This window comes from Drosophila montana, unplaced genomic scaffold, assembly GCF_035044405.1.
Source record: "Drosophila montana isolate Dmon_TW-CO22-7 unplaced genomic scaffold, ASM3504440v1 contig_3115_1, whole genome shotgun sequence".
Classification (NCBI taxonomy): Eukaryota; Metazoa; Arthropoda; class Insecta; order Diptera; family Drosophilidae; genus Drosophila; species Drosophila montana.
The window spans coordinates 1-8,348 of record NW_026997993.1 but is presented as its reverse complement, the minus strand read 5'-3'; the positions used below and the strand labels follow the sequence as shown (position 1 = coordinate 8,348).

General features: G+C 36.0%; 1 pseudogene; it reads right to left on the bottom strand.

The window, feature by feature from the left end:
- Positions 1–739: 739 nt before the first annotated feature.
- LOC135430939 (cytochrome P450 307a1-like) lies at positions 740–4,739 on the bottom strand (annotated as a pseudogene).
- Between the last annotated feature and the right edge of the window lie 3,609 nt (positions 4,740–8,348).

The window sequence follows — 8,348 nt, the reverse complement described above, 5'->3', positions numbered from 1 at the left end:
CTTTCCCTCCTAAATTAGGCAGTTTTAAAACCTATAATTGGAGTGCCCATCGACGTCAAGGAGGTTTGCATTTCAGATCTTATGTCATACACAATGCATTGCTGAAATTCTCGTTTCCTTGGACATTGGAATCATGTCAATGTCCGCTAAATTGATATATATTTACGATCTGCTTACTTTTTTCATTTTTATGTCCATTCTTACCCGCCAAATATAATAATAAAAATAAAAGATTACAATATATTTTCTTTGTTAAATAAATAATTAGAAGCATATAAAACTACACGTTTTCAGTCTTTCGAAAAACTCTTTATGTAACTACTTATGTACATAAAGAGAACTTAAAAATTCAAAATATAGACTTAAAATACGTATAGGATAAGATATATTCTTCAATTGTCGTCCCTTAAAAATACAAGAGCAGATGTTTCACATTCTCTTATACATATTATTTATTTTAATAAATATATATATGTTAGATATACATATATCGAACAATATTTAGAATATATATTTATAGAAATTGCTTTTAAGCTTTACGTGAATCATGGTAATCGGCTAATAAGCTATTTATAATCTTTAATAATTTAATATGCTTCATTACTTCTTAATGCAATACTTTAAATGGGTGAGCAAAAACAGAAAGCCATTAAAACAAATACAATTGCACTACCTCACTAAAATAATTCAATTTAAATTAAATGTATGTATGTATGTTGAATATTATATACGTGTTTCAACCATTGTTATAAAATTGAATATTATACTCTTGGTGTTAATACTAACGGAAAGCAAATTGTAGGTAACGCTACGCTAGCAGGTTTTATTTTAATTGTTGAAAGATCAACACTATTTATATTGTAGGTTTGTATTATATTGGCTAACAAAACAAATCCAAATCCACGCACCAAATTTTGTCCAATGCATGTGCGCTTACCAATACTAAAAGGCAAAAAATGGGGAATATTTTTTTTAAGTTGCAATTTTTTTGGCTTATAGTTTTCTCTCATATTTTGTTTATTTAGCTTGCTTGGTATATATCGATGTTGAACAGATGAATTGTGTATTCTTGCATCTTTTTCAAACTCAATACCTGAATCAGACTCTTCGGAGCATCTCCTTTTCTCATGGCATTTTGGTGGCATTGACACACTGCTAGTCACTTCTTCTAAAAACCTTTCTGGTTGAAATCTATCAGGATCCTTCCAGTACTTATGGCTCATGTTTAGCACATAATTATTTATAAAAACAATACTGCCGCTAGTAACGCCATAACCTGATATCGATGTATCCTCTGTGGCTACATGCGGAACAATAGGTGATGATGAGTATCGTAAGACTTCCAGTATGGTAGCCATGGTATAAGGCATTTTATCCATATCATGTAAGGTAATAGTTCGTTGACTGCTTTCGGATACACAATCGATTTCGCATTGAATTTTTTTTCCTATAACAGGATCCTTGGCTACGTAAGCAAGAGCTAGCATAACTAAGTTTCCAACAGCTGAGTGACCACCGATAAAATCTTCTAGCATAAAAATTATTGTATTACGTGACACGTTTTTATTTTCTATAAGACTCTTCAAGAGCGCATCTGTAAAATCAATGTCAGGTTCATCTACATATATCGATATGCAACTCTCTTTCATTAATTACCCGCTCCAAAATAAATTTGCGAATAGTGGAAGACCAATGACATATTTTTTGCGTGTGATATATGTAAAAAGGCAAGAGCCAAGGTAAAAAATCTAATGGATGTCCTTGATTGATTTCCCAAAAAATTTCATCGAAATACAAAATAACTTGTTGAAATTCTTTGTCTTCATAATCGAACCGCATTGAGCACATATATTGACTAAACATATTTGCGCATGCTTTAAGAATAAGAGGTTTCAAATCAAGGGGTTTGCCAGGCTTAATGGCGTTTTTTAAATTTTGCATTAAATTATCGATTTCATTGCAGCCGATACGAGACATTTTTGCGAAATATGATGATGTTTCTCTAGGAGAGCAGTGTCGTCGGGCCAAGTTCCGACGTTTCTGTTGTAACAATGACCAGTCGCAAAGGGCAAGAGCTGTAAAATAACAAATAAGAATAAAAATAGTTATTTGTGTATATTGCGATATCTTAATTTTAATTTGAAGGATTGTTAAATCGGAATTATAATTTTCATAACGTTTGCAAGGCATTTTCAGATTTTTTATGTCAATTTATTGACTGTATCTAAATTTTCCTTAATAAATGAATATACGTCACAAGCACAAAAATAATATATTTGAAGTTTGTTTTAGCTTCACTATAATGGTGTTCTTGTAACAGCTGTGCAACTTAGCAAGAACTATGAAGAACAACAACAATACCCTTCACTTCGAAAAGTGTTGCAAAAGTGCAACAAGAGATGAAGAAAATCCACCCTTCCTTTCCATCCAATGAATTATTGTCTGAAATTTCGGGGCAAATTTTGTATCCAGATAGGATATATAAAAATGATAATTTATTTAAGATGTCTTTTACACTTTTCGCAAAATCCATTCGAAATAGGAATTCGAAACTTTATGACGTCATCTTGGCCTTGTATATAGTGTAGCATGTATCTTCCCGACAAAAGCAGTCTTACTTGTGATACCCTGAAGTCGAAATGTAAGCACCTATCGATTTCCGAGGTTATAAGAAGGTTTTTTTTGTTAACTAAGGCCCTCCTAGTATATATATATTTGCAATTTTCTAACTCTTGCAATCATAATGCTCATACAGTAAATTGTTCTGTCAGCACTCTGAAGGCAATGGTTCGCGGCGGTAAACTGATATCTTGTACGAGGCGCCAGATCAGCGATATTGCTTGAAAACGGTTTGACCGCGGGTAGCTTAGATAGTATTTGGAAGTCAAACATAGCAAAAGGTTGGATATATATTATCCATTTAATAATTATCCATTTTTTTTTAATTGGCGCCCAACAGAAGTTCATTAAAATCCACACAACTCGTCAGGTATCTGCACTAAAATACATATATTTTTAAACCACACCGCAGTGTACTTTTGTTCTGGTTCTGATTAATTTCGTCGAATATGAATGATTAGCATTATAGTGTTGTGAAAAGTGTGAGTTCACTAATTGTCTGATCTAAGTTCAAGAGTTGGGAGATTCATTTAGAGAAATAAAGCAAGAATACGACAGTAACGACAGCCTGAAAAATACGAAAGTAGTCCTCTAGAACAAACCCCAAACCAAACTATAATGGACACCAACCTTTTAACAGCCTCAATAGTAGGCGCAGTTAGCAACGCATGGCTCGATTGGCGTTTCAGATCAAAGGTAGAAGTACACCAAACAATTAATGTGAATGCGAACATTAAACGTAAAGAAAAGCTCGATGATGCTCAAGATGAATACGTGTCTTGGAGACATTCAGCTGTAGACGCAAATGCAATTTTGTAAACATATCACAGTAGTAAGGCCCATTTGCAATCAGTCACGATCATAACAAATAAAATGAGCGGATCGGCAAAAGCATTACTGGTGTCGCATAACACGATATTGAATTCTGATGCGATAATTGCTAGGTTAGACTGCACTTACGCCTATAAGATTTCGTTACACGTCCTCCGACAAGGAAAGTGAACTTAGCCTGATGCAGTACTATGATTAGGTCGAAAGAAGACTGACATATGTCATTGTGTGGAAAAAGCAACGCTGATATCACTCTTCTATCTTCTGGAAATGTCAAATGTAGTAATAACCACCTAGCTCTGTATGACGGTAAGGCGTCAGCAAAGTTAAGGCAATGTAAATTAAATTTTAAAAACTGATTTTGCAGCCTTTCAATCCTATTGTGTGCACAATTGCGGATGGGGTCCAGATATAAGAGGCATACTCTAATATAGACCGCACAAAGGCCGAATATAAAGATAATCTTGTGAACGGGTCTTTAAACTGGCTAGAATTGCACTTAACAAACTCAAACATCGCTTACGCCTTAGGCATAATATAGTTTATATGCTGAATGAATAAGAACTTAGAGTCGAAAATTACTCCTAAGTCCAAGGCTTCTGATTAACGAGTAAGTTATTGCCCGTAACTGATTATTTCTACACCATTCAGACAAGTTGTGTAAGTCCTTCTGCAAAATCAGTAAATCATGCTGAGACGAAATGCATTTGAATATTTTAAGGTCATCGGCAAATAATAGATAATCGGACGAACGGAAGCAACTCCCTATATCAACAATAAATCAGTTAAATAGAAGCGGACATAAGTCGCGGACAAATTATTGTAGATGCGTACGCGGTAATAACGATCAGACAGATAGGATTTTAACCAGCTTAATAAAGATGAGTGAAAACCCAGCCTAGACAGTTTCTTAACGAGAACGACGTGACTGACTTTATCGAAGGATATAGAAAAGTAAGTATACACTGCATCAACCTGACAACGACGCTCAAAGCTCGGGATGCAAAATTTGTAAAAATTGCTTAATTGGTCACTGTTGATCTGCTCGGCGAGAAGCCATGCTGTCTAGGATCAAAATACGTTTTAATTACAAAGGAGATATGTTTGACGACCATACGCTTAAATAATTTAGAGATAATACATAGTTTTATAATGCCCCTATAATTATGAATGTGGTATTACCTACCATCTTTAAAAATTGAAAAGCTCTCGTCGCAATTAAAATATTTTGGAAAGTTCGAGCTAAAATATCTGGCAAAACGATCTGCTATACCTTAATCCGAATTAGCTGACGGCTCCCAAGTGTCACAGTTGACGGCATCGACGAGGTTGCTCTTTTCGAATTGACAAACGACCAGAAGTTTTTTGGGCAAATCTTAATCCCATCCTCGATATTTAGTATAAATTGGCTGTAGAAAATTTTTTTAAAAATTCAAACTCTCGCTTATGTAGAGAATATGTTTCCCAATCGGAGGGCCTCGAAATTAACAGAATTTCTTAAAAAATTTGTTGCGTAGGTTTTTCAGTTTTCTTAGACCCTTTGTGTACCAAGTCAAACCATGCAATCCCTGCCTTTTCTGTGGGACATGATCATGCAGAAAATAATGAAGAGCTGAAATAAAGTTATGAAAGCAGTAGTCCAAATTGCTATGCGATAAGAATCTCTGCCAATCGAGAGTGCAAAAACATTGATAATATTAAAGTTGCAGTGAGTAAGATTATAGTCATATATGTTATATGACTGTGTAAGAGGGAAGAATGTATAAAATTCGACTAACAATAGGATAGGAACATGATGCATGTCACTTCTAGTGAGAGGGTTTAAACATATATTTGAATTAAAATTAACGTCAAAATTTAGAAAAAGTAGATCTAATATTTTATGCAATTGATTGAAAATCGTATTAATTTGGGATAAGCCCATACTACATAATTCATCAATGACAACAATTTCGTGTGGATGATGAACATTGGATTACAGTTAGGATGTGGAATTAGGAAACGACGACCATGCCAGATTGCCAAGGTTGAAATCTCACATAACACATAGCGAAATGTAGTCCACGTGCGCTTTGTATAGATCGAAAGGGCTATTAGGCGGCATATATGAGACACATATACAAATAGTGTCAGTGCCGCCGACCACAAGCACGGCCAACTGGTCCTGTGTGAATCATCGTAATTTAGCCGTAGCATTTCACATCGCAATGTGTGTCGCACAGCTATTATAACACCACCCCCTCTCGAGCGCTGTACTTTCACAGCGTCTCTGTCTTTACGAAAGACACGAAAGGTTCTGGTGTCAAGTATTCAGCGCCATAGAAATCCGAGTTGAGCCATGTCTCAACTAGTACTATGACATCAAAATCATATTGGGATGTTCCCATGTGAAGCACTTGACCAGATATGTTCTGATAATAAATCTTGGGACTAGCAGTAGCTTTATCTGAATCCAGCATTAACGCAGGCGCAATTGAATGGTGTGATGGTATTAAGGAATTATTTCCCAAGACGTGAAGAGTATCAGAAGAGCGACTAGCTAGTTGCCGCACTGGCGCCGATAAAGAACAACATCGTAGCCCGAGCAAAGCGCTCCAGAACTCCAAATAATCCATGCGAGGAAGTGGCCAACGCAAGGGAAGGGATGGCCTTGTAAGTTAATCGTAAAGCCTCTTACCGATTGTCAAAACGCAGTCCGGTGAAGATAAGGGCAGCGTTCTGATAAAGAGAGTGTATGAAGAGTAGCTGCAGCACGCATCAGGTTACCAATCCGTCCAGCGCAGCAAATATCGAAGGAAGCCGAGTGCAGCGAAATTAGACGAAAAAGTTGTTGTACTAACGAAGCAGGGTAAAGCGTGCGTGTTAGTCCGGTCTCATGAAAAAGCATTTCGAGAGCAATAGAATAGCTGCTTCCAGATTTATCGCAGTATCATCGTTCGCAGATTTAGGCCTGTGCACGAATCTAGACACTTTTACTGATATAGGCCAAAACGAAGAGTTATAGACTTTTGCAAATAACGGTTCATGAACCCCCAGCTTAAAGTTGACAAGTCGCAGTGATGATAAATCCGCATTTAGTTTAACCAGCTTGAAGCACGTAAGCGCATCAATATTAACCTTAAGATTGTTAGTAACATATCTCAACCCCGCCTCTGGTTGCGTTTTGGTTGACAATTTTCCAACATGTAAATATTGTAAGCTGTGCTTTACTTCAAGTCTTAGCAATTAGGCGCTTCACCAACCACAAGTTGATTGTTCTTGTTTTCCCGTTTCCTCTTTTGCCTTTTTCGAATTGTTACAGAACATTCACTCACAAACTCTGCATGCGTTTCGGCTGCAAAGCTGTTGAAACAGATTATTAATCGCTTTCTATGACGCGATGTTGAGTCTTTGTATTTATTATGTTATTAGGAGCAAGATTGGGAACAGTTTTGACAATGTAATTCTGCTCTTTTGTTCCTTTCAGACCGTCATAAAGTTTCTCAAGGTTTAACACTTTATTAACTTAACACTTTATCATTTATGGCCCTAACCTTCTTCTATGACCGGATTAACCGCGTTCCTAACTACCTGTTCAATCAAGTTTGTTAGTTCTATTTTTTGGGATGTGGAAAAAAGAGTAAGTGGGGAAGGACCAGAGGGGTTAGTCGTATTGGGCAAATTATTTAGTGACATTGTTGACAAGTATTCTATTATCAGCTCTTCTGCGTTCATATAATTTGTATTTCTTAAAGTTTTTCTTTTTTCTTAATAGTAGTGATTCTTAATTGCTGAGGTTCTTGTAGTTTAACAATATAAACGATAATAATGACTTACATTAAAGTTAAAACTATCCTGGAATCCATGAGGGTATTTTCGGAGTAGTTATAGTTGGAGTTGATCTTCTTGTAGTAGATGTCTTTTTTGTTGTTCTTGTTTCTTCTTCCTTCTTCTGGGCTTTGTATTATGGTTGTTTGTGTTTGATTTTTTTATTTTTATTTTTTTAGCTTTTCTCGGATGGTAAGAATCCTTTAAAAATATTTTTAGTTTTATTCGGTGAACTGTGTTTATTCACTATTATATTATTTTATTTATTAATGATCCCTATTGATCGGGAGCTGTAATTCACTACGTGAACTTCTTTTTTGAAATCACTGTTTTGATACGTGTTTTCGGTTTTGTTTTTCACTATGTGAAAATTGTTTGTTATTAGTAGTCACTACGTGATTGATTGAGTTTCTTCACTATGTGAATTTGTATAATTGTTACAGGATGTGGCTGGGACTAAACACGTCCCTCCTTTTTGCACTACACTTGTGTTAGTAGCCTACTAAGGGGCCAATCACTATAAATGTTTGACTCGCGAAAAACTTTAAACACTGTAGCCTTTATTGGCTTTAGTTGCCGAACTTCTTATGGTCCTTTTTGATTTTATGAGTTTCGCGGGTCCCTGCTCGGGCGCCAATTAACCAATTTGATGGTAATATTTATAAAAAAATATAATTTTTTTATTATTAATCAGCACTATGTGCTTACATTGAGTTCCAGTTATAAACTAATTTTTATATCTTAATTAATCCCTAATGAAACCTCAGTCCAACAAAGAAGCGTCGCTGTCGGCGTCGGCGTCTCCAGCTTGGTGTTGTTGCAAATGAGGAAATGCCCCCATTCTGCATTTCGCAGGGGTTCGCATTTCTTGGGAACCAACGAACTTTATTGGTTCCGCTGATTCCACAAATTATTGGCATGTGCGTTAAATATGCCAATTTAGCGATCCCACGGTTGGCTGTCCCATGAGCGCGTTGACCTGCTATGCACCTAAAGTTGCATACGCGACACCTTGCCACATGCGGGAACCAAATGTTGGTAAGCTGGATATCAAAGGCGTTGTTATTTTTGATATCTTAGGTATTAACTTA